Consider the following 24,436-nt stretch of genomic DNA (forward strand, 5'->3'; position numbering starts at 1 on the left):
GGTGTCTGGGTGCTGGTAGTGTAGCAGGGGGGTGTCTGTGTGTATTTAGTGTAGTAGAGGGGTTTCTGGGTGCTGGTAGTGTAGGAGGGGGTGTCTGGGTGCTGGTAGTGTAGGAGGGGGTGTCTGTGTGTATTTAGTGTAGTAGAGGGCTGTGTGGGTGCTGGTAGTGTAGTAGGGGGTTTCTGGGTGCTGGTAGTGTAGTAGGGGGGTGTCTGTGTGTATTTAGTGTAGTAGAGGGGTGTCTGGGTGCTGGTAGTGTAGGAGGGGGTGTCTGGGTGCTGGTAGTGTAGTAGGGGAGTGTCTGTGTGTATATAGTGTAGGAGGGGGTGTCTGGGTGCTGGTAGTGTAGTACGGGGGTGTCTGTGTGTATTTAGTGTAGGAGGGGGTGTCTGGGTGCTGGTAGTGTAGTAGGGGAGTGTCTGTGTGTATTTAGTGTAGGAGGGGGTGTCTGGGTGCTGGTAGTGTAGTAGGGGGGTGTCTGTGTGTATTTAGTGTAGGAGGGGGTGTCTGGGTGCTGGTAGTGTAGTAGGGGGTGTCTGGGTGCTGGTAGTGTAGTGAGGGGGTGTCTGGGTGCTGGTAGTGTAGTAGGGGGGTGTCTGGGTGCTGGTAGTGTAGTAGGGGGTGTCTGGGTGCTGGTAGTGTATTTGGGGGGTGTCTGTGTGTATTTAGTGTAGGAGGGGATGTCTGGGTGCTGGTAGTGTAGTAGGGGGGTGTCTGTGTGTATTTAGTGTAGGAGGGGGTGTCTGGGTGCTGGTAGTGTAGTAGGGGGTGTCTGGGTGCTGGTAGTGTAGTGGGGGGGTGTCTGGGTGCTGGTAGTGTAGTAGGGGGTGTCTGGGTGCTGGTAGTGTAGTAGGGGGTGTCTGGGTGCTGGTAGTGTAGGAGGGGGGGTGTCTGGGTGCTGGTAGTGCCGTAGGGGGGTGTCTGTGTGTATTTAGTGTAGGAGGGGGTGTCTGGGTGCTGGTAGTGTAGTAAGGGGGTGTCTGTGTGTTTTTAGTGTAGGAGGGGGTGTCTGGGTGCTGGTAGTGTAGGAGGGGGTGTCTGGGTGCTGGTAGTGTAGTAGAGGGTGTCTGTGTGCTGGTAGTGTAGTAGGGGGTGTCTGTGTGCTGGTAGTGTAGTAGGGGGTGTCTGTGTGTATTTAGTGTAGGGGGGTGTCTGGGTGCTGGTAGTGTATTTGGGGGGAGTCGGGGTGCTGGTAGTGTAGGAGGGGGTGTCTGGGTGCTGGTACTGTAGTAGGGGGGTGTCTGTGTGTATTTAGTGTAGTAGAGGGGTGTCTGGGTGCTGGTAGTGTAGGAGGGGGTGTCTGGGTGCTGGTAGTGTAGTAGGGGGGTGTCTGTGTGTATTTAGTGTTGTAGAGGGGTGTCTGGGTGCTGGTAGTGTAGGAGGGGGTGTCTGGGTGCTGGTAGTGTAGGAGGGGGTGTCTGTGTGTATTTAGTGTAGTAGAGGGGTCTCTGGGTGCTGGTAGTGTAGTAGGGTGTGTCTGGGTGCTGGTAGTGTAGTAGGGGGGTGTCTGTGTGTATTTAGTGTAGTAGAGGGGTGTCTGGGTGCTGGTAGTGTAGGAGGGGGTGTCTGGGTGCTGGTAGTGTAGTAGGGGAGTGTCTGTGTGTATTTAGTGTAGGAGGGGGTGTCTGGGTGCTGGTAGTGTAGTAGGGGGGTGTCTGTGTGTATTTAGTGTAGGAGGGGGTGTCTGGGTGCTGGTAGTGTAGTAGGGGAGTGTCTGTGTGTATTTAGTGTAGGAGGGGGTGTCTGGGTGCTGGTAGTGTAGTAGGGGGTGTCTGTGTGTATTTAGTGTAGGAGGGGGTGTCTGGGTGCTGGTAGTGTAGTGGGGGGGTGTCTGGGTGCTGGTAGTGTAGTAGGGGGTGTCTGTGTGTATTTAGTGTAGTAGAGGGGTGTCTGGGTGCTGGTAGTGTAGGAGGGGGTGTCTGGGTGCTGGTAGTGTAGTAGGGGAGTGTCTGTGTGTATTTAGTGTAGGAGGGGGTGTCTGGGTGCTGGTAGTGTAGTAGGGGGGTGTCTGTGTGTATTTAGTGTAGGAGGGGGTGTCTGGGTGCTGGTAGTGTAGTAGGGGAGTGTCTGTGTGTATTTAGTGTAGGAGGGGGTGTCTGGGTGCTGGTAGTGTTGTAGGGGGGTGTCTGTGTGTACTTAGTGTAGGAAGGGGTGTCTGGGTGCTGGTAGTGTAGTGGGGGGGTGTCTGGGTGCTGGTAGTGTAGTGGGGGGGTGTCTGGGTGCTGGTAGTGTAGTAGGGGGTGTCTGGGTGCTGTTAGTGTAGTGGGGTGGTGTCTGGGTGCTGGTAGTGTAGTAGGGGGTGTCTGGGTGCTGGTAGTGTAGTGGGGGGTGTCTGGGTGCTGGTAGTGTAGTAGGGGAGTGTCTGTGTGTATTTAGTGTAGGAGGGGGTGGCTGGGTGCTGGTAGTGTAGTAGGGGGGTGTCTGTGTGTATTTAGTGTAGGAGGGGGTGTCTGGGTGCTGGTAGTGTAGTGGGGGGGTGTCTGGGTGCTGGTAGTGTAGTAGGGGGGTGTCTGTGTATTTAGTGTAGGAGGGGGTGTCTGTGTTTTTAGTGTAGGAGGGGGGTGTCTTGGTGCTGGTAGTGTAGTAGGGGGGTGTCTGGGTGCTGGTAGTGTAGGAGGGGTGTGTTTTTAGTGTAGTAGGGGGGTGTCTGTGTTTTTAGTGTAGGAGGGGGGTGTCTGTGTGCTTGTAGTGTAGTAGGGGGTGTCTGTGTGTATTTAGTGTAGGGGGGTGTCTGGGTGCTGGTAGTGTATTTGGGGGGAGTCGGGGTAGTGGTAGTGTAGGAGGGGGGGTCTGGGTGCTGGTAGTGTAGTAGGGGGGTGTCTGTGTGTATTTATTGTAGGACGGGGTGTCTGGGTGCTGGTAGTGTAGTAGGGGGGTGTCTGTGTGTATTTAGTGTAGTAGAGGGGTGTCTGGGTGCTGGTAGTGTAGGAGGGGGTGTCTGGGTGCTGGTAGTGTAGGAGGGGGTGTCTGTGTGTATGTAGTGTAGTAGAGGGGTGTGTGGGTGCTGGTAGTGTAGTAGGGGGTTTCTGGGTGCTGGTAGTGTAGTAGGGGGGTGTCTGTGTGTATTTAGTGTAGTAGAGGGGTGTCTGGGTGCTGGTAGTGTAGGAGGGGGTGTCTGGGTGCTGGTAGTGTAGTAGGGGAGTGTCTGTGTGTATATAGTGTAGGAGGGGGTGTCTGGGTGCTGGTAGTGTAGTACGGGGGTGTCTGTGTGTATTTAGTGTAGGAGGGGGTGTCTGGGTGCTGGTAGTGTAGTAGGGGAGTGTCTGTGTGTATTTAGTGTAGGAGGGGGTGTCTGGGTGCTGGTAGTGTAGTAGGGGGGTGTCTGTGTGTATTTAGTGTAGGAGGGGGTGTCTGGGTGCTGGTAGTGTAGTAGGGGGTGTCTGGGTGCTGGTAGTGTAGTGAGGGGGTGTCTGGGTGCTGGTAGTGTAGTAGGGGGGTGTCTGGGTGCTGGTAGTGTAGTAGGGGGTGTCTGGGTGCTGGTAGTGTATTTGGGGGGTGTCTGTGTGTATTTAGTGTAGGAGGGGATGTCTGGGTGCTGGTAGTGTAGTGGGGGGGTGTCTGGGTGCTGGTAGTGTAGTAGGGGGTGTCTGGGTGCTGGTAGTGTAGTGGGGGGGTGTCTGGGTGCTGGTAGTGTAGTAGGGGGTGTCTGGGTGCTGGTAGTGTAGTAGGGGGTGTCTGGGTGCTGGTAGTGTAGGAGGGGGGGTGTCTGGGTGCTGGTAGTGCCGTAGGGGGGTGTCTGTGTGTATTTAGTGTAGGAGGGGGTGTCTGGGTGCTGGTAGTGTAGTAGGGGGGTGTCTGTGTGTATTTAGTGTAGGAGGGGGTGTCTGGGTGCTGGTAGTGTAGTAGAGGGGTGTCTGGGTGCTGGTAGTGTAGGAGGGGTTGTCTGGGTGCTGGTAGTGTAGTAGGGGGGTGTCTGTGTGTATTTAGTGTAGGAGGGGGTGTCTGGGTGCTGGTAGTGTAGTGGGGGGGTGTCTGGGTGCTGGTAGTGTTGTAGGGGGGGTGTCTGTGTGTATTTAGTGTAGTAGAGGGGTGTCTGGGTGCTGGTAGTGTAGTAGGGGGTGTCTGGGTGCTGGTAGTGTAGTAGGGGGGTGTCTGTGTGTTTTTAGTGTAGGAGGGGGTGTCTGAGTGCTGGTAGTGTAGGAGGGGGTGTCTGGGTGCTGGTAGTGTAGTAGAGGGTGTCTGTGTGCTGGTAGTGTAGTAGGGGATGTCTGTGTGTATTTAGTGTAGGGGGGTGTCTGGGTGCTGGTAGTGTATTTGGGGGGAGTCGGGGTGCTGGTAGTGTAGGAGGGGGTGTCTGGGTGCTGGTACTGTAGTAGAGGGGTGTCTGTGTGTATTTAGTGTAGTAGAGGGGTGTCTGGGTGCTGGTAGTGTAGGAGGGGGTGTCTGGGTGCTGGTAGTGTAGTAGGGGGGTGTCTGTGTGTATTTAGTGTTGTAGAGGGGTGTCTGGGTGCTGGTAGTGTAGGAGGGGGTGTCTGGGTGCTGGTAGTGTAGGAGGGGGTGTCTGTGTGTATTTAGTGTAGTAGAGGGGTCTCTGGGTGCTGGTAGTGTAGTAGGGTGTGTCTGGGTGCTGGTAGTGTAGTAGGGGGGTGTCTGTGTGTATTTAGTGTAGTAGAGGGGTGTCTGGGTGCTGGTAGTGTAGGAGGGGGTGTCTGGGTGCTGGTAGTGTAGTAGGGGAGTGTCTGTGTGTATTTAGTGTAGGAGGGGGTGTCTGGGTGCTGGTAGTGTAGTAGGGGGGTGTCTGTGTGTATTTAGTGTAGGAGGGGGTGTCTGGGTGCTGGTAGTGTAGTAGGGGAGTGTCTGTGTGTATTTAGTGTAGGAGGGGGTGTCTGGGTGCTGGTAGTGTAGTAGGGGGTGTCTGTGTGTATTTAGTGTAGGAGGGGGTGTCTGGGTGCTGGTAGTGTAGTGGGGGGGTGTCTGGGTGCTGGTAGTGTAGTAGGGGGGTGTCTGTGTGTATTTAGTGTAGTAGAGGGGTGTCTGGGTGCTGGTAGTGTAGGAGGGGGTGTCTGGGTGCTGGTAGTGTAGTAGGGGAGTGTCTGTGTGTATTTAGTGTAGGAGGGGGTGTCTGGGTGCTGGTAGTGTAGTAGGGGGGTGTCTGTGTGTATTTAGTGTAGGAGGGGGTGTCTGGGTGCTGGTAGTGTAGTAGGGGAGTGTCTGTGTGTATTTAGTGTAGGAGGGGGTGTCTGGGTGCTGGTAGTGTAGTAGGGGGGTGTCTGTGTGTATTTAGTGTAGGAAGGGGTGTCTGGGTGCTGGTAGTGTAGTGGGGGGGTGTCTGGGTGCTGGTAGTGTAGTAGGGGGTGTCTGGGTGCTGGTAGTGTAGTGGGGGGGTGTCTGGGTGCTGGTAGTGTAGTAGGGGGTGTCTGGGTGCTGGTAGTGTAGTGGGGGGGTGTCTGGGTGCTGGTAGTGTAGTAGGGGAGTGTCTGTGTGTATTTAGTGTAGGAGGGGGTGTCTGGGTGCTGGTAGTGTAGTGGGGGGGTGTCTGGGTGCTGGTAGTGTAGTAGGGGGTGTCTGGGTGCTGGTAGTGTAGTGGGGGGGTGTCTGGGTGCTGGTAGTGTAGTAGGGGGTGTCTGGGTGCTGGTAGTGTAGTAGGGGGTGTCTGGGTGCTGGTAGTGTAGTAGGGGGGTGTCTGTGTGTATTTAGTGTAGGAAGGGGTGTCTGGGTGCTGGTAGTGTAGTGGGGGGGTGTCTGGGTGCTGGTAGTGTAGTGGGGGGGTGTCTGGGTGCTGGTAGTGTAGTAGGGGGTGTCTGGGTGCTGGTAGTGTAGTGGGGGGGTGTCTGGGTGCTGGTAGTGTAGTAGGGGGTGTCTGGGTGCTGGTAGTGTAGGAGGGGGTGTCTGGGTGCTGGTAGTGTAGGAAGGGGTGTCTGGGTGCTGGTAGTGTAGTGGGGGGGTGTCTGGGTGCTGGTAGTGTAGTGGGGGGGTGTCTGGGTGCTGGTAGTGTAGTAGGGGGTGTCTGGGTGCTGGTAGTGTAGTGGGGGGGTGTCTGGGTGCTGGTAGTGTAGTAGGGGGTGTCTGGGTGCTGGTAGTGTAGTGGGGGGGTGTCTGGGTGCTGGTAGTGTAGTAGGGGAGTGTCTGTGTATATTTAGTGTAGGAGGGGGTGTCTGGGTGCTGGTAGTGTAGTAGGGGGGTGTCTGTGTGTATTTAGTGTAGGAGGGGGTGTCTGGGTGCTGGTAGTGTAGTGGGGGGGGTGTCTGGGTGCTGGTAGTGTAGTAGGGGGTGTCTGGGTGCTGGTAGTGTAGTGGGGGGGTGTCTGGGTGCTGGTAGTGTAGTAGGGGGTGTCTGGGTGCTGGTAGTGTAGTAGGGGGTGTCTGGGTGCTGGTAGTGTAGTAGGGGGGTGTCTGTGTGTATTTAGTGTAGGAAGGGGTGTCTGGGTGCTGGTAGTGTAGTGGGGGGGTGTCTGGGTGCTGGTAGTGTAGTGGGGGGGTGTCTGGGTGCTGGTAGTGTAGTAGGGGGTGTCTGGGTGCTGGTAGTGTAGTGGGGGGGTGTCTGGGTGCTGGTAGTGTAGTAGGGGGTGTCTGGGTGCTGGTAGTGTAGGAGGGGGTGTCTGGGTGCTGGCAGTGTAGTAGGGGGGTGTCTGTGTGTATTTAGTGTAGGAGGGGGTGTCTGGGTGCTGGTAGTGTAGTAGGGGGTGTCTGGGTGCTGGTAGTGTAGTGGGGGGGTGTCTGAGTGCTGGTAGTGTAGTAGGGGGTGTCTGGGTGCTGGTAGTGTAGTAGGGGGTGTCTGGGTGCTGGTAGTGTATTAGGGGGGTGTCTGTGTGTATTTAGTGTAGGAGGGGGTGTCTGGGTGCTGGTAGTGTAGTAGGGGGTGTCTGGGTGCTGGTAGTGTAGTGGGGGGGTGTCTGGGTGCTGGTAGTGTAGTAGGGTGTGTCTGGGTGCTGGTAGTGTAGTAGGGGGTGTCTGGGTGCTGGTAGTGTAGTAGGGGGTGTCTGGGTGCTGGTAGTGTAGTAAGGGGTGTCTGGGTGCTGGTAGTGTAGTAGGGGGGTGTCTGTGTGTATTTAGTGTAGGAGGGGGTGTCTGGGTGCTGGTAGTGTAGTAGGGGGTGTCTGGGTGCTGGTAGTGTAGTGGGGGGGTGTATGGGTGCTGGTAGTGTAGTAGGGGGTGTCTGGGTGCTGGTACTGTAGTAGGGGGTGTCTGGGTGCTGGTAGTGTAGTAAGGGGTGTCTGGGTGCTGGTAGTGTAGTAGGGGGGTGTCTGTGTGTATTTAGTGTAGGAGGGGGTGTCTGGGTGCTGGTAGTGTAGGAGGGGGTGTCTGGGTGCTGGTAGTGTAGGAGGGGGGTGTCTGTGTGTATTTAGTGTAGGAGGGGGTGTCTGGGTGCTGGTAGTGTAGTAGGGGGTGTCTGGGTGCTGATAGTGTAGGAGGGGGGTGTCTGTGTGTATTTAGTGTAGGAGGGGGTGTCTGGGTGCTGGTAGTGTAGGAGGGGGTGTCTGGGTGCTGGTAGTGTAGTAGGGGGTGTCTGGGTGCTGGTAGTGTAGGAGGGGGTGTCTGGGTGCTGGTAGTGTAGTAGGGGGCTGTCTGGGTGCTGGTAGTGTAGGAGGGGGTGTCTGGGTGCTGGTAGTGTAGTAGGGGGGTGTCTGTGTGTATTTAGTGTAGGAGGGGGTGTCTGGGTGCTGGTAGTGTAGTAGGGGGGTCTGGGTGCTGGTAGTGTTGTGGGGGGGTGTCTGGGTGCTGGTAGTGTAGTAGGGGGTGTCTGGGTGCTGGTAGTGTATTAGGGGGGTGTCTGTGTGTATTTAGTGTAGGAGGGGGTGTCTGGGTGCTGGTAGTGTAGTAGGGGGTGTCTGGGTGCTGGTAGTGTAGTGGGGGGGTGTCTGGGTGCTGGTAGTGTAGTAGGGGGTGTCTGGGTGCTGGTAGTGTAGGAGGGGGTGTCTGGGTGCTGGTAGTGTAGTAGGGGGGTGTCTGTGTGTATTTAGTGTAGGAGGGGGTGTCTGGGTGCTGGTAGTGTAGTAGGGGGTGTCTGGGTGCTGGTAGTGTAGTGGGGGGGTGTCTGGGTGCTGGTAGTGTAGTAGGGGGTGTCTGGGTGCTGGTAGTGTAGTAAGGGGTGTCTGGGTGGTGGTAGTGTAGTAGGGGGTGTCTGGGTGGTGGTAGTGTAGTAGGGGGGTGTCTGTGTGTATTTAGTGTAGTAGAGGGGTGTCTGGGTGCTGGTAGTGTAGGAGGGGGTGTCTGGGTGCTGGTAGTGTAGGAGGGGGGTGTCTGTGTGTATTTAGTGTAGGAGGGGGTGTCTGGGTGCTGGTAGTGTAGTAGGGGGGTGTCTGTGTGTATTTAGTGTAGTAGGGGGTGTCTGGGTGCTGGTAGTGTAGGAGGGGGTGTCTGGGTGCTGGTAGTGTAGGAGGGGGGTGTCTGGGTGCTGGTAGTGTAGTAGGGGGGTGTCTGTGTGTATTTAGTGTAGGAGGGGGTGTCTGGGTGCTGGTAGTGTAGTAGGGGGTGTCTGGGTGCTGGTAGTGTAGGAGGGGGTGTCTGGGTGCTGGTAGTGTAGGAGGGGGGTGTCTGGGTGCTGGTAGTGTAGGAGGGGGGTGTCTGTGTGTATTTAGTGTAGGAGGGGGTGTCTGGGTGCTGGTAGTGTAGTAGGGGAGTGTCTGTGTGTATTTAGTGTAGGAGGGGGTGTCTGGGTGCTGGTAGTGTAGTAGGGGGTGTCTGTGTGTATTTAGTGTAGGAGGGGGTGTCTGGGTGCTGGTAGTGTAGTGGGGGGGTGTCTGGGTGCTGGTAGTGTAGTAGGGGGGTGTCTGTGTGTATTTAGTGTAGTAGAGGGGTGTCTGGGTGCTGGTAGTGTAGGAGGGGGTGTCTGGGTGCTGGTAGTGTAGTAGGGGAGTGTCTGTGTGTATTTAGTGTAGGAGGGGGTGTCTGGGTGCTGGTAGTGTAGTAGGGGGGTGTCTGTGTGTATTTAGTGTAGGAGGGGGTGTCTGGGTGCTGGTAGTGTAGTAGGGGAGTGTCTGTGTGTATTTAGTGTAGGAGGGGGTGTCTGGGTGCTGGTAGTGTAGTAGGGGGGTGTCTGTGTGTATTTAGTGTAGGAAGGGGTGTCTGGGTGCTGGTAGTGTAGTGGGGGGGTGTCTGGGTGCTGGTAGTGTAGTGAGGGGGTGTCTGGGTGCTGGTAGTGTAGTAGGGGGTGTCTGGGTGCTGGTAGTGTAGTGGGGGGGTGTCTGGGTGCTGGTAGTGTAGTAGGGGGTGTCTGGGTGCTGGTAGTGTAGTGGGGGGGTGTCTGGGTGCTGGTAGTGTAGTAGGGGAGTGTCTGTGTGTATTTAGTGTAGGAGGGGGTGTCTGGGTGCTGGTAGTGTAGTAGGGGGGTGTCTGTGTGTATTTAGTGTAGGAGGGGGTGTCTGGGTGCTGGTAGTGTAGTGGGGGGGGGTGTCTGGGTGCTGGTAGTGTAGGAAGGGGTGTCTGGGTGCTGGTAGTGTAGTGGGGGGGTGTCTGGGTGCTGGTAGTGTAGTGGGGGGGTGTCTGGGTGCTGGTAGTGTAGTAGGGGGTGTCTGGGTGCTGGTAGTGTAGTGGGGGGGTGTCTGGGTGCTGGTAGTGTAGGAAGGGGTGTCTGGGTGCTGGTAGTGTAGTGGGGGGGTGTCTGGGTGCTGGTAGTGTAGTGGGGGGGTGTCTGGGTGCTGGTAGTGTAGTAGGGGGTGTCTGGGTGCTGGTAGTGTAGTGGGGGGGTGTCTGGGTGCTGGTAGTGTAGTAGGGGGTGTCTGGGTGCTGGTAGTATAGTGGGGGGGTGTCTGGGTGCTGGTAGTGTAGTAGGGGAGTGTCTGTGTATATTTAGTGTAGGAGGGGGTGTCTGGGTGCTGGTAGTGTAGTAGGGGGGTGTCTGTGTGTATTTAGTGTAGGAGGGGGTGTCTGGGTGCTGGTAGTGTAGTGGGGGGGGTGTCTGGGTGCTGGTAGTGTAGTAGGGGGTGTCTGGGTGCTGGTAGTGTAGTGGGGGGGTGTCTGGGTGCTGGTAGTGTAGTAGGGGGTGTCTGGGTGCTGGTAGTGTAGTAGGGGGTGTCTGGGTGCTGGTAGTGTAGTAGGGGGGTGTCTGTGTGTATTTAGTGTAGGAAGGGGTGTCTGGGTGCTGGTAGTGTAGTGGGGGGGTGTCTGGGTGCTGGTAGTGTAGTGGGGGGGTGTCTGGGTGCTGGTAGTGTAGTAGGGGGTGTCTGGGTGCTGGTAGTGTAGTGGGGGGGTGTCTGGGTGCTGGTAGTGTAGTAGGGGGTGTCTGGGTGCTGGTAGTGTAGGAGGGGGTGTCTGGGTGCTGGTAGTGTAGTAGGGGGGTGTCTGTGTGTATTTAGTGTAGGAGGGGGTGTCTGGGTGCTGGTAGTGTAGTAGGGGGTGTCTGGGTGCTGGTAGTGTAGTGGGGGGGTGTCTGAGTGCTGGTAGTGTAGTAGGGGGTGTCTGGGTGCTGGTAGTGTAGTAGGGGGTGTCTGGGTGCTGGTAGTGTATTAGGGGGGTGTCTGTGTGTATTTAGTGTAGGAGGGGGTGTCTGGGTGCTGGTAGTGTAGTAGGGGGTGTCTGGGTGCTGGTAGTGTAGTGGGGGGGTGTCTGGGTGCTGGTAGTGTAGTAGGGTGTGTCTGGGTGCTGGTAGTGTAGTAGGGGGTGTCTGGGTGCTGGTAGTGTAGTAGGGGGTGTCTGGGTGCTGGTAGTGTAGTAAGGGGTGTCTGGGTGCTGGTAGTGTAGTAGGGGGGTGTCTGTGTGTATTTAGTGTAGGAGGGGGTGTCTGGGTGCTGGTAGTGTAGTAGGGGGTGTCTGGGTGCTGGTAGTGTAGTGGGGGGGTGTATGGGTGCTGGTAGTGTAGTAGGGGGTGTCTGGGTGCTGGTACTGTAGTAGGGGGTGTCTGGGTGCTGGTAGTGTAGTAAGGGGTGTCTGGGTGCTGGTAGTGTAGTAGGGGGGTGTCTGTGTGTATTTAGTGTAGGAGGGGGTGTCTGGGTGCTGGTAGTGTAGGAGGGGGTGTCTGGGTGCTGGTAGTGTAGGAGGGGGGTGTCTGTGTGTATTTAGTGTAGGAGGGGGTGTCTGGGTGCTGGTAGTGTAGTAGGGGGTGTCTGGGTGCTGATAGTGTAGGAGGGAGGTGTCTGTGTGTATTTAGTGTAGGAGGGGGTGTCTGGGTGCTGGTAGTGTAGGAGGGGGTGTCTGGGTGCTGGTAGTGTAGTAGGGGGTGTCTGGGTGCTGGTAGTGTAGGAGGGGGTGTCTGGGTGCTGGTAGTGTAGTAGGGGGCTGTCTGGGTGCTGGTAGTGTAGGAGGGGGTGTCTGGGTGCTGGTAGTGTAGTAGGGGGGTGTCTGTGTGTATTTAGTGTAGGAGGGGGTGTCTGGGTGCTGGTAGTGTAGTAGGGGGGTCTGGGTGCTGGTAGTGTTGTGGGGGGGTGTCTGGGTGCTGGTAGTGTAGTAGGGGGTGTCTGGGTGCTGGTAGTGTATTAGGGGGGTGTCTGTGTGTATTTAGTGTAGGAGGGGGTGTCTGGGTGCTGGTAGTGTAGTAGGGGGTGTCTGGGTGCTGGTAGTGTAGTGGGGGGGTGTCTGGGTGCTGGTAGTGTAGTAGGGGGTGTCTGGGTGCTGGTAGTGTAGGAGGGGGTGTCTGGGTGCTGGTAGTGTAGTAGGGGGGTGTCTGTGTGTATTTAGTGTAGGAGGGGGTGTCTGGGTGCTGGTAGTGTAGTAGGGGGTGTCTGGGTGCTGGTAGTGTAGTGGGGGGGTGTCTGGGTGCTGGTAGTGTAGTAGGGGGTGTCTGGGTGCTGGTAGTGTAGTAAGGGGTGTCTGGGTGGTGGTAGTGTAGTAGGGGGTGTCTGGGTGGTGGTAGTGTAGTAGGGGGGTGTCTGTGTGTATTTAGTGTAGTAGAGGGGTGTCTGGGTGCTGGTAGTGTAGGAGGGGGTGTCTGGGTGCTGGTAGTGTAGGAGGGGGGTGTCTGTGTGTATTTAGTGTAGGAGGGGGTGTCTGGGTGCTGGTAGTGTAGTAGGGGGGTGTCTGTGTGTATTTAGTGTAGTAGGGGGTGTCTGGGTGCTGGTAGTGTAGGAGGGGGTGTCTGGGTGCTGGTAGTGTAGGAGGGGGGTGTCTGGGTGCTGGTAGTGTAGTAGGGGGGTGTCTGTGTGTATTTAGTGTAGGAGGGGGTGTCTGGGTGCTGGTAGTGTAGTAGGGGGTGTCTGGGTGCTGGTAGTGTAGGAGGGGGTGTCTGGGTGCTGGTAGTGTAGGAGGGGGGAGTCTGGGTGCTGGTAGTGTAGGAGGGGGGTGTCTGTGTGTATTTAGTGTAGGAGGGGGTGTCTGGGTGCTGGTAGTGTAGTAGGGGAGTGTCTGTGTGTATTTAGTGTAGGAGGGGGTGTCTGGGTGCTGGTAGTGTAGTAGGGGGTGTCTGTGTGTATTTAGTGTAGGAGGGGGTGTCTGGGTGCTGGTAGTGTAGTGGGGGGGTGTCTGGGTGCTGGTAGTGTAGTAGGGGGGTGTCTGTGTGTATTTAGTGTAGTAGAGGGGTGTCTGGGTGCTGGTAGTGTAGGAGGGGGTGTCTGGGTGCTGGTAGTGTAGTAGGGGAGTGTCTGTGTGTATTTAGTGTAGGAGGGGGTGTCTGGGTGCTGGTAGTGTAGTAGGGGGGTGTCTGTGTGTATTTAGTGTAGGAGGGGGTGTCTGGGTGCTGGTAGTGTAGTAGGGGAGTGTCTGTGTGTATTTAGTGTAGGAGGGGGTGTCTGGGTGCTGGTAGTGTAGTAGGGGGGTGTCTGTGTGTATTTAGTGTAGGAAGGGGTGTCTGGGTGCTGGTAGTGTAGTGGGGGGGTGTCTGGGTGCTGGTAGTGTAGTGAGGGGGTGTCTGGGTGCTGGTAGTGTAGTAGGGGGTGTCTGGGTGCTGGTAGTGTAGTGGGGGGGTGTCTGGGTGCTGGTAGTGTAGTAGGGGGTGTCTGGGTGCTGGTAGTGTAGTGGGGGGGTGTCTGGGTGCTGGTAGTGTAGTAGGGGAGTGTCTGTGTGTATTTAGTGTAGGAGGGGGTGTCTGGGTGCTGGTAGTGTAGTAGGGGGGTGTCTGTGTGTATTTAGTGTAGGAGGGGGTGTCTGGGTGCTGGTAGTGTAGTAGGGGAGTGTCTGTGTGTATTTAGTGTAGGAGGGGGTGTCTGGGTGCTGGTAGTGTAGTAGGGGAGTGTCTGTGTGTATTTAGTGTAGGAGGGGGTGTCTGGGTGCTGGTAGTGTAGTAGGGGGGTGTCTGTGTGTATTTAGTGTAGGAAGGGGTGTCTGGGTGCTGGTAGTGTAGTGGGGGGGTGTCTGGGTGCTGGTAGTGTAGTGAGGGGGTGTCTGGGTGCTGGTAGTGTAGTAGGGGGTGTCTGGGTGCTGGTAGTGTAGTGGGGGGGTGTCTGGGTGCTGGTAGTGTAGTAGGGGGTGTCTGGGTGCTGGTAGTGTAGTGGGGGGGTGTCTGGGTGCTGGTAGTGTAGTAGGGGAGTGTCTGTGTGTATTTAGTGTAGGAGGGGGTGTCTGGGTGCTGGTAGTGTAGTAGGGGGGTGTCTGTGTGTATTTAGTGTAGGAGGGGGTGTCTGGGTGCTGGTAGTGTAGTGGGGGGGGTGTCTGGGTGCTGGTAGTGTAGGAAGGGGTGTCTGGGTGCTGGTAGTGTAGTGGGGGGGTGTCTGGGTGCTGGTAGTGTAGTGGGGGGGTGTCTGGGTGCTGGTAGTGTAGTAGGGGGTGTCTGGGTGCTGGTAGTGTAGTGGGGGGGTGTCTGGGTGCTGGTAGTGTAGTAGGGGGTGTCTGGGTGCTGGTAGTGTAGGAGGGGGTGTCTGGGTGCTGGTAGTGTAGTAGGGGGGTGTCTGTGTGTATTTAGTGTAGGAGGGGGTGTCTGGGTGCTGGTAGTGTAGTAGGGGGTGTCTGGGTGCTGGTAGTGTAGTGGGGGGGTGTCTGAGTGCTGGTAGTGTAGTAGGGGGTGTCTGGGTGCTGGTAGTGTAGTAGGGGGTGTCTGGGTGCTGGTAGTGTATTAGGGGGGTGTCTGTGTGTATTTAGTGTAGGAGGGGGTGTCTGGGTGCTGGTAGTGTAGTAGGGGGTGTCTGGGTGCTGGTAGTGTAGTGGGGGGGTGTCTGGGTGCTGGTAGTGTAGTAGGGGGTGTCTGGGTGCTGGTAGTGTAGTAGGGGGTGTCTGGGTGCTGGTAGTGTAGTAGGGGGTGTCTGGGTGCTGGTAGTGTAGTAAGGGGTGTCTGGGTGCTGGTAGTGTAGTAGGGGGGTGTCTGTGTGTATTTAGTGTAGGAGGGGGTGTCTGGGTGCTGGTAGTGTAGTAGGGGGTGTCTGGGTGCTGGTAGTGTAGTGGGGGGGTGTATGGGTGCTGGTAGTGTAGTAGGGGGTGTCTGGGTGCTGGTACTGTAGTAGGGGGTGTCTGGGTGCTGGTAGTGTAGTAAGGGGTGTCTGGGTGGTGGTAGTGTAGTAGGGGGGTGTCTGTGTGTATTTAGTGTAGGAGGGGGTGTCTGGGTGCTGGTAGTGTAGGAGGGGGTGTCTGGGTGCTGGTAGTGTAGGAGGGGGGTGTCTGTGTGTATTTAGTGAAGGAGGGGGTGTCTGGGTGCTGGTAGTGTAGTAGGGGGTGTCTGGGTGCTGATAGTGTAGGAGGGGGGTGTCTGTGTGTATTTAGTGTAGGAGGGGGTGTCTGGGTGCTGGTAGTGTAGGAGGGGGTGTCTGGGTGCTGGTAGTGTAGGAGGGGGTGTCTGGGTGCTGGTAGTGTAGTAGGGGGCTGTCTGGGTGCTGGTAGTGTAGGAGGGGGTGTCTGGGTGCTGGTAGTGTAGTAGGGGGGTGTCTGTGTGTATTTAGTGTAGGAGGGGGTGTCTGGGTGCTGGTAGTGTAGTAGGGGGTGTCTGGGTGCTGGTAGTGTTGTGGGGGGGTGTCTGGGTGCTGGTAGTGTAGTAGGGGGTGTCTGGGTGCTGGTAGTGTATTAGGGAGGTGTCTGTGTGTATTTAGTGTAGGAGGGGGTGTCTGGGTGCTGGTAGTGTAGTAGGGGGTGTCTGGGTGCTGGTAGTGTAGTGGGGGGGTGTCTGGGTGCTGGTAGTGTAGTAGGGGGTGTCTGGGTGCTGGTAGTGTAGGAGGGGGTGTCTGGGTGCTGGTAGTGTAGTAGGGGGGTGTCTGTGTGTATTTAGTGTAGGAGGGGGTGTCTGGGTGCTGGTAGTGTAGTAGGGGGTGTCTGGGTGCTGGTAGTGTAGTGGGGGGGTGTCTGGGTGCTGGTAGTGTAGTAGGGGGTGTCTGGGTGCTGGTAGTGTAGTAAGGGGTGTCTGGGTGGTGGTAGTGTAGTAGGGGGTGTCTGGGTGGTGGTAGTGTAGTAGGGGGGTGTCTGTGTGTATTTAGTGTAGTAGAGGGGTGTCTGGGTGCTGGTAGTGTAGGAGGGGGTGTCTGGGTGCTGGTAGTGTAGGAGGGGGGTGTCTGTGTGTATTTAGTGTAGGAGGGGGTGTCTGGGTGCTGGTAGTGTAGTAAGGGGGTGTCTGTGTGTATTTAGTGTAGGAGGGGGTGTCTGGGTGCTGGTAGTGTAGTAGGGGGTGTCTGGGTGCTGGTAGTGTAGGAGGGGGTGTCTGGGTGCTGGTAGTGTAGGAGGGGGGTGTCTGGGTGCTGGTAGTGTAGTAGGGGGGTGTCTGTGTGTATTTAGTGTAGGAGGGGGTGTCTGGGTGCTGGTAGTGTAGTAGGGGGTGTCTGGGTGCTGGTAGTGTAGTAGGGGGTGTCTGGGTGCTGGTAGTGTAGGAGGGGGTGTCTGGGTGCTGGTAGTGTAGGAGGGGGTGTCTGGGTGCTGGTAGTGTAGTGGGGGGGTGTCTGGGTGCTGGTAGTGTAGTAGGGGGTGTCTGGGTGCTGGTAGTGTAGTAGGGGGTGTCTGGGTGCTGGTAGTGTAGTAGGGGGTGTCTGGGTGCTGGTAGTGTAGTAAGGGGTGTCTGGGTGCTGGTAGTGTAGTAGGGGGGTGTCTGTGTGTATTTAGTGTAGGAGGGGGTGTCTGGGTGCTGGTAGTGTAGTAGGGGGTGTCTGGGTGCTGGTAGTGTAGTGGGGGGGTGTATGGGTGCTGGTAGTGTAGTAGGGGGTGTCTGGGTGCTGGTACTGTAGTAGGGGGTGTCTGGGTGCTGGTAGTGTAGTAAGGGGTGTCTGGGTGGTGGTAGTGTAGTAGGGGGGTGTCTGTGTGTATTTAGTGTAGGAGGGGGTGTCTGGGTGCTGGTAGTGTAGGAGGGGGTGTCTGGGTGCTGGTAGTGTAGGAGGGGGGTGTCTGTGTGTATTTAGTGTAGGAGGGGGTGTCTGGGTGCTGGTAGTGTAGTAGGGGGTGTCTGGGTGCTGATAGTGTAGGAGGGGGGTGTCTGTGTGTATTTAGTGTAGGAGGGGGTGTCTGGGTGCTGGTAGTGTAGGAGGGGGTGTCTGGGTGCTGGTAGTGTAGTAGGGGGTGTCTGGGTGCTGGTAGTGTAGGAGGGGGTGTCTGGGTGCTGGTAGTGTAGTAGGGGGCTGTCTGGGTGCTGGTAGTGTAGGAGGGGGTGTCTGGGTGCTGGTAGTGTAGTAGGGGGGTGTCTGTGTGTATTTAGTGTAGGAGGGGGTGTCTGGGTGCTGGTAGTGTAGTAGGGGGTGTCTGGGTGCTGGTAGTGTTGTGGGGGGGTGTCTGGGTGCTGGTAGTGTAGTAGGGGGTGTCTGGGTGCTGGTAGTGTATTAGGGGGGTGTCTGTGTGTATTTAGTGTAGGAGGGGGTGTCTGGGTGCTGGTAGTGTAGTAGGGGGTGTCTGGGTGCTGGTAGTGTAGTGGGGGGGTGTCTGGGTGCTGGTAGTGTAGTAGGGGGTGTCTGGGTGCTGTTAGTGTAGGAGGGGGTGTCTGGGTGCTGGTAGTGTAGTAGGGGGGTGTCTGTGTGTATTTAGTGTAGGAGGGGGTGTCTGGGTGCTGGTAGTGTAGGAGGGGGTGTCTGGGTGCTGGTAGTGTAGTGGGGGGGTGTCTGGGTGCTGGTAGTGTAGTAGGGGGTGTCTGGGTGCTGGTAGTGTAGGAGGGGGTGTCTGGGTGCTGGTAGTGTAGTAGGGGGGTGTCTGTGTGTATTTAGTGTAGGAGGGGGTGTCTGGGTGCTGGTAGTGTAGTAGGGGGTGTCTGGGTGCTGGTAGTGTAGTGGGGGGGTGTCTGGGTGCTGGTAGTGTAGTAGGGGGTGTCTGGGTGCTGGTAGTGTAGTAAGGGGTGTCTGGGTGGTGGTAGTGTAGTAGGGGGTGTCTGGGTGGTGGTAGTGTAGTAGGGGGGTGTCTGTGTGTATTTAGTGTAGTAGAGGGGTGTCTGGGTGCTGGTAGTGTAGGAGGGGGTGTCTGGGTGCTGGTAGTGTAGGAGGGGGGTGTCTGTGTGTATTTAATGTAGGAGGGGGTGTCTGGGTGCTGGTAGTGTAGTAAGGGGGTGTCTGTGTGTATTTAGTGTAGGAGGGGGTGTCTGGGTGCTGGTAGTGTAGTAGGGGGTGTCTGGGTGCTGGTAGTGTAGGAGGGGGTGTCTGGGTGCTGGTAGTGTAGGAGGGGGGTGTCTGGGTGCTGGTAGTGTAGTAGGGGGGTGTCTGTGTGTATTTAGTGTAGGAGGGGGTGTCTGGGTGCTGGTAGTGTAGTAGGGGGTGTCTGGGTGCTGGTAGTGTAGTAGGGGGTGTCTGGGTGCTGGTAGTGTAGGAGGGGGTGTCTGGGTGCTGGTAGTGTAGGAGGGGGTGTCTGGGTGCTGGTAGTGTAGTAGGGGGTGTCTGGGTGCTGGTAGTGTAGTGGGGGGGTGTCTGGGTGCTGGTAGTGTAGTAGGGGGTGTCTGGGTGCTGGTAGTGTAGTAGGGGGTGTCTGGGTGCTGGTAGTGTAGTAGGGGGTGTCTGGGTGCTGGTAGTGTAGTAAGGGGTGTCTGGGTGCTGGTAGTGTAGTAGGGGGGTGTCTGTGTGTATTTAGTGTAGGAGGGGGTGTCTGGGTGCTGGTAGTGTAGTAGGGGGTGTCTGGGTGCTGGTAGTGTAGTGGGGGGGTGTATGGGTGCTGGTAGTGTAGTAGGGGGTGTCTGGGTGCTGGTACTGTAGTAGGGCGTGTCTGGGTGCTGGTAGTGTAGTAAGGGGTGTCTGGGTGGTGGTAGTGTAGTAGGGGGGTGTCTGTGTGTATTTAGTGTAGGAGGGGGTGTCTGGGTGCTGGTAGTGTAGGAGGGGGTGTCTGGGTGCTGGTAGTGTAGGAGGGGGGTGTCTGTGTGTATTTAGTGTAGGAGGGGGTGTCTGGGTGCTGGTAGTGTAGTAGGGGGTGTCTGGGTGCTGATAGTGTAGGAGGGGGGTGTCTGTGTGTATTTAGTGTAGGAGGGGGTGTCTGGGTGCTGGTAGTGTAGGAGGGGGTGTCTGGGTGCTGGTAGTGTAGTAGGGGGTGTCTGGGTGCTGGTAGTGTAGGAGGGGGTGTCTGGGTGCTGGTAGTGTAGTAGGGGGCTGTCTGGGTGCTGGTAGTGTAGGAGGGGGTGTCTGGGTGCTGGTAGTGTAGTAGGGGGGTGTCTGTGTGTATTTAGTGTAGGAGGGGGTGTCTGGGTGCTGGTAGTGTAGTAGGGGGTGTCTGGGTGCTGGTAGTGTTGTGGGGGGGTGTCTGGGTGCTGGTAGTGTAGTAGGGGGTGTCTGGGTGCTGGTAGTGTATTAGGGGGGTGTCTGTGTGTATTTAGTGTAGGAGGGGGTGTCTGGGTGCTGGTAGTGTAGTAGGGGGTGTCTGGGTGCTGGTAGTGTAGTGGGGGGGTGTCTGGGTGCTGGTAGTGTAGTAGGGGGTGTCTGGGTGCTGGTAGTGTAGGAGGGGGTGTCTGGGTGCTGGTAGTGTAGTAGGGGGGTGTCTGTGTGTATTTAGTGTAGGAGGGGGTGTCTGGGTGCTGGTAGTGTAGTAGGGGGTGTCTGGGTGCTGGTTGTGTAGTGGGGGGGTGTCTGGGTGCTGGTAGTGTAGTAGGGGGTGTCTGGGTGCTGGTAGTGTAGTAAGGGGTGTCTGGGTGGTGGTAGTGTAGTAGGGGGTGTCTGGGTGGTGGTAGTGTAGTAGGGGGGTGTCTGTGTGTATTTAGTGTAGTAGAGGGGTGTCTGGGTGCTGGTAGTGTAGGAGGGGGTGTCTGGGTGCTGGTAGTGTAGTAGGGGGTGTCTGTGTGTATTTAGTGTAGGAGGGGGTGTCTGGGTGCTGGTAGTGTAGGAGGGGGTGTCTGGGTGCTGGTAGTGTAGGAGGGGGGTGTCTGGGTGCTGGTAGTGTAGTAGGGGGGTGTCTGTGTGTATTTAGTGTAGGAGGGGGTGTCTGGGTGCTGGTAGTGTAGTAGGGGGTGTCTGGGTGCTGGTAGTGTAGTAGGGGGTGTCTGGGTGCTGGTAGTGTAGTAGGGGGTGTCTGGGTGCTGGTAGTGTAGGAGGGGGTGTCTGGGTGCTGGTAGTGTAGGAGGGGGTGTCTGGGTGGTGGTAGTGTAGTAGGGGGTGTCTGGGTGCTGGTTGTGTAGTGGGGGGGTGTCTGGGTGCTGGTAGTGTAGTAGGGGGTGTCTGGGTGCTGGTAGTGTAGGAGGGGGTGTCTGGGTGGTGGTAGTGTAGTAGGGGGTGTCTGGGTGGTGGTAGTGTAGTAGGGGGGTGTCTGTGTGTATTTAGTGTAGTAGAGGGGTGTCTGGGTGCTGGTAGTGTAGGAGGGGGTGTCTGGGTGCTGGTAGTGTAGGAGGGGGGTGTCTGGGTGCTGGTAGTGTAGTAGGGGGGTGTCTGTGTGTATTTAGTGTAGGAGGGGGTGTCTGGGTGCTGGTAGTGTAGTAGGGGGGTGTCTGTGTGTATTTAGTGTAGGAGGGGGTGTCTGGGTGCTGGTAGTGTAGTAGGGGGTGTCTGGGTGCTGGTAGTGTAGTAGGGGGTGTCTGGGTGCTGGTAGTGTAGTAGGGGGTGTCTGGGTGCTGGTAGTGTAGGAGGGGGTGTCTGGGTGCTGGTAGTGTAGTAGGGGGTGTCTGGGTGCTGGTAGTGTAGGAGGGGGTGTCTGGGTGCTGGTAGTGTAGTAGGGGGTGTCTGGGTGCTGGTAGTGTAGTAGGGGGTGTCTGGGTGCTGGTAGTGTAGGAGGGGGTGTCTGGGTGCTGGTAGTGTAGTAGGGGGCTGTCTGTGTGTTTTCAGTGTAGGAGTGTTTTTAGTGTTTTTATGTGTGTTAATATATATATATATATGCGTGTGTGTGCATTATATTTATATATATATATATGTAAATGGATATGTGTTGATTGGAATTTGAGTTGCTGGCACCAGGGTACTTTTAACTCTATCTAAGGGAGTGCCGACCTAATGGAACTTGTTTTTTTTATATATATATATATATATATATATATATATATAAAATGATTTTCAACTATTATTGATAGGGGCCCCCACATGTTTGTTGCCCAGGGGCCCCCACAGACCTTAATCCGGCCCTGCATATGATATAGATAGGATAGATAGATAATTATCTTACTATTCCCTGCTTTTATTCCCTGGACGTTATCCTGTTTCATTTACCTAGACACACCTCCTCCTGATGACTCATACCCTCTCTCCTACTAATGGCCAATGGAGAGAGAGCTTCCTCCTTACCTATGGATAAGGCCAATACATTCGACCAACGAGGCATTTGCCCTCTGATTGGTTGCTATACAGGACATAAAGCACCTGTGCATTTTCACTAGCCGGCATCTGACTGATGAAGCACACGTGAAACGCGCGTCTCAGACCCGCTAGTCCCGCTGTGTACAGGCGGGACTCAGACAAGCAGCACACTACTCAGCTCTCTCAGTGGTGGATCCTCTCCCTGTGTATGCTGGCTCTATACGAGCACCCAGGTACCTTTCCTCTCGATTCTGGCATGTGACTATTTATTGCAGAGGTGATTGATTGACCCTGCAATGCCTCCGGGTAACAGAGCCTCATTTACCCTGTATTAGCCACAGCATTGCTCTACTTACCCCCTTTTTTTCTATCACTGCACACGCGACTTGCGCTTCCCACCACTCACCAAAACCTGTTGGTATGTGAGTGGCAGCAACGCGGATCCCGATTTTGGTGCTGTGTTAAATACTCTGTTACTATCATTCTTATCCTTATAGGCACTCTCATTAGAGTCCGGTCACCAGTGGTTCCTGCACTATATATACTATATACACATATATATGTTTATACATCAGGACCCACTTATTAACCTGACCTAAAAGCAGATGCCTATTTCTCTTATTTCTCAACCCTGGGCAAATGCGGCAGTACGCTCACGTGCCATTCAATGAGATATTATAATGGCATGCAGCAGCTGCAGCTGCGTTATCCCATAAGGGAGTAGCATATTTTTCATTTATCTTACTCTCCTTTTCTCTATCTACACTTCCGTACCTGGATTCATCTTTCATATACAGTGGGGAGGTAATCTACCCCTGACTGTTGGTATATTATGCTGTATATCCAATACCTAAATATTTATAAAAAAAAATTTTTTGATATATACAGCATGATCAAAATTATTTGAGCTCACTTAAAGTATATACTCATGTGTTTTTGTGTGTGTCTGTTTTGATCGACCACTGTGTCATTATTCAACATCTAGCCATTGCACTATATTACCTGATTGATGCTTTTTTAAGCATAATTTATCTAATTGTTGATTTCTCATTCATGCCGTGCTTTTACACGGGATCATTTAACCAGGTTTTTGCAATTTATATCCAGATATATTAGCAGTAATTTATATTACTACCCACGCTTGTGCTTATATCTGGGATTATTCTCTCTTTTTGTAATATTTCACTTTGCTTCACATTTGCAATATTACTTTTAAATGATATGTTGTCTGATTTATGTTTTGTGCACATCATACTTGGTAGCTCCTGTACTACCATTAGTTTGATCGTTAGCTTGAGACCCAATAATATTACCTTTTTATGCTACTAATAAAAGTTAATTTTTAATAATCGATATAAGTGCCTCCTAAAAAGAGAGTTTTTTTTCTTCTTTTTTCTGTGTAATAACTTGATACTCTCTAGGGGAGCACCTCCATGTGAGAAATATGTTTCCTATGTACCCAGTATTTGGGTGTATTATGGTAATTGTGGATTATTGACATTATCTATTTATCTATACTTATATCCAAATCCTGTGCTCAAAATACTATTTCCCATCCCCCCTTTTTCCCTGATTTATTGAGGATAGATAGATAGTAAGATAGATATGAGATAGATAGAAATGAGATAGTTATATAGATGTGAGATAGATAGATATGATATAGATAAGATAGATAGATAGATAGATAGATAGATAGATAGATAGATAGATAGATATGAGATAGATAGAAATGAGATAGATTGATGTGAGATATATAGATAGATAAATATGAGATATATAGATAGATAGATATGAGATAGATGTATATGAGAAAGGTGCATATGTATCAAAGCTTGATGTGAGATAAAATTGTGAAATATATATCACCAACCAATCAGCTTCTAACTTACATTTTGCAGGCTGTGTTTTAGAAATGAAAGTTTGGAGCTGATTGGTTGTTGATATATAATTCACAATTTTATCTCACATGAAGCTTTGATACATATGCCCATAGATAGATAGATAGATAGATAGATAGATAGATAGATATGAGATTGATAGATAAATATGAGATAGATAGATAGATAGATAGATAGACAGATAGATATGAGATAGATAGCTAGATATGAGATAGATAGATATGAGATTGATAGATAAATATGAGATAGATAGATAGATAGATAGATAGATAGATAGATAGATAGATAGATAGATAGACAGATAGATATGAGATATAGCTAGATATGAGATAGATAGATAGCTAGATATGAGATAGATAGATAGATAAATATGAGATAGATTTATATTAGATAGATAGATAGATATTAGAGAGATATATATGAGATAGGTAGATGGATATATAGATATGAATTAGATAGATAAGATAGATATGAGATAGATAGATAGATAGATAGATAGATAGATAGATAGATAGATATGAGATAGATATGATTTAAGCTGGCCATCCACTATACAATTTTCTATCAGATATCTGTCCAAAGCTGGTTGGAATGAAAACCTGGTAATGGGAACAAATGACAATTGTCCATTTGCTCACAAACACTGGAAAATAGCCAAAAATGATTTTTTAGACAAATTGGTTAAAACACACAAATTTAACAAATTTGAACATTGTTTTGTCCTTTTTTCAGTGTTTAAAACCATATGATCGACTGTCATTTGCTCCCATATATTACCAGGTTTTCATTCCAACCAACTAGATTGGACAGATATTTGTATAGTGGATGCCCAGCTATAGATAGATAGATATGAGGTAGATAGTTAGATATGAGATAGATAGATAGACAGATAGATAGATAGATATGAGGTAGATAGTTAGATATGAGATAGATAGATAGATAGACAGATAGATAGATATGAGGTAGATAGTTAGATATGAGATAGAAAGATAGATAGAGATGAGATCGATAAATATGAGATAGATAGATAGATAGATAGATAGATAGATAGATATACTGTATATGAGATGGATAGATAAATATGTGATATATATATATATATATATTAGATAGATATAAGATAGATAGATAGATATTAGATAAACATGAGATAGATAGATATTAGATAGACATGAGATAGATAGATAGATAGATATGAGATAGATAGGAGATGGATAGATACATAGATATGTGATAGATAGATATGAGATAGATAGATAGATAGATAGATATGAGATAGTTCGATAGATATGAGGTAGATAGTTAGATATGAGATAGATAGATAGATAGACATGAGATAGATAGATATGAGGTAGATAGTTAGATATGAGATAGATAAATATGAGATAGATAGATAGATATGAGATAGGTAGATATGAGATAGGTAGATAGATAGATATGAGCTATATAGATAGATAGATAGATAGCTATGAGATAGATAGATAGATGAGATAGATAGATAGATAGATATGAGATAGATATAAGATAGGTAGATAGATATGAGATAGATATGAGACAGAAAGACAGATAGATAGATAGATAGATAGATAGATAGATAGATAGATATGAGATAGATAGATATGAGATAGATAGATATGAGATAGATAGATAGATAGATATGAGGTAGATAGTTAGATATGAGATAGATAGTTAGATATGAGATAGAAAGATTGATATGAGATAGATAGATATGAGATAGATAAATATGAGATAGATAGATATATAGATAGATATACTGTATATGAGATAGATAGATAAATAGATATGTGATAGATAGATATATATGAAATAGATAGATATGAGATAGATAGATATATAGATAGATATACTGTATATGAAATAGATAGATAGATATGTGATAGATAGATATATATGAAATAAATTGATATGAGATAGATAGATATTAGATAGGAGATAGATAGATAGATCGATAGATAGGAGATAGATAGATATACAGTATATGAGATAGATAGATAGATAGTGCATAACGGTGGGTTTCATTCTGATCGAAATGAATAGTGCACACGAGACCATTTGAGTGAGTACAAATGAACACACTTTATTTACAAGTAACAAACAATTAACAAACAATTAACATACAAAGTATACAATA

Source organism: Taudactylus pleione, unplaced genomic scaffold, assembly GCF_031769625.1.
Source record: "Taudactylus pleione unplaced genomic scaffold, aTauple2 ptg001443l, whole genome shotgun sequence".
Classification (NCBI taxonomy): Eukaryota; Metazoa; Chordata; class Amphibia; order Anura; family Myobatrachidae; genus Taudactylus; species Taudactylus pleione.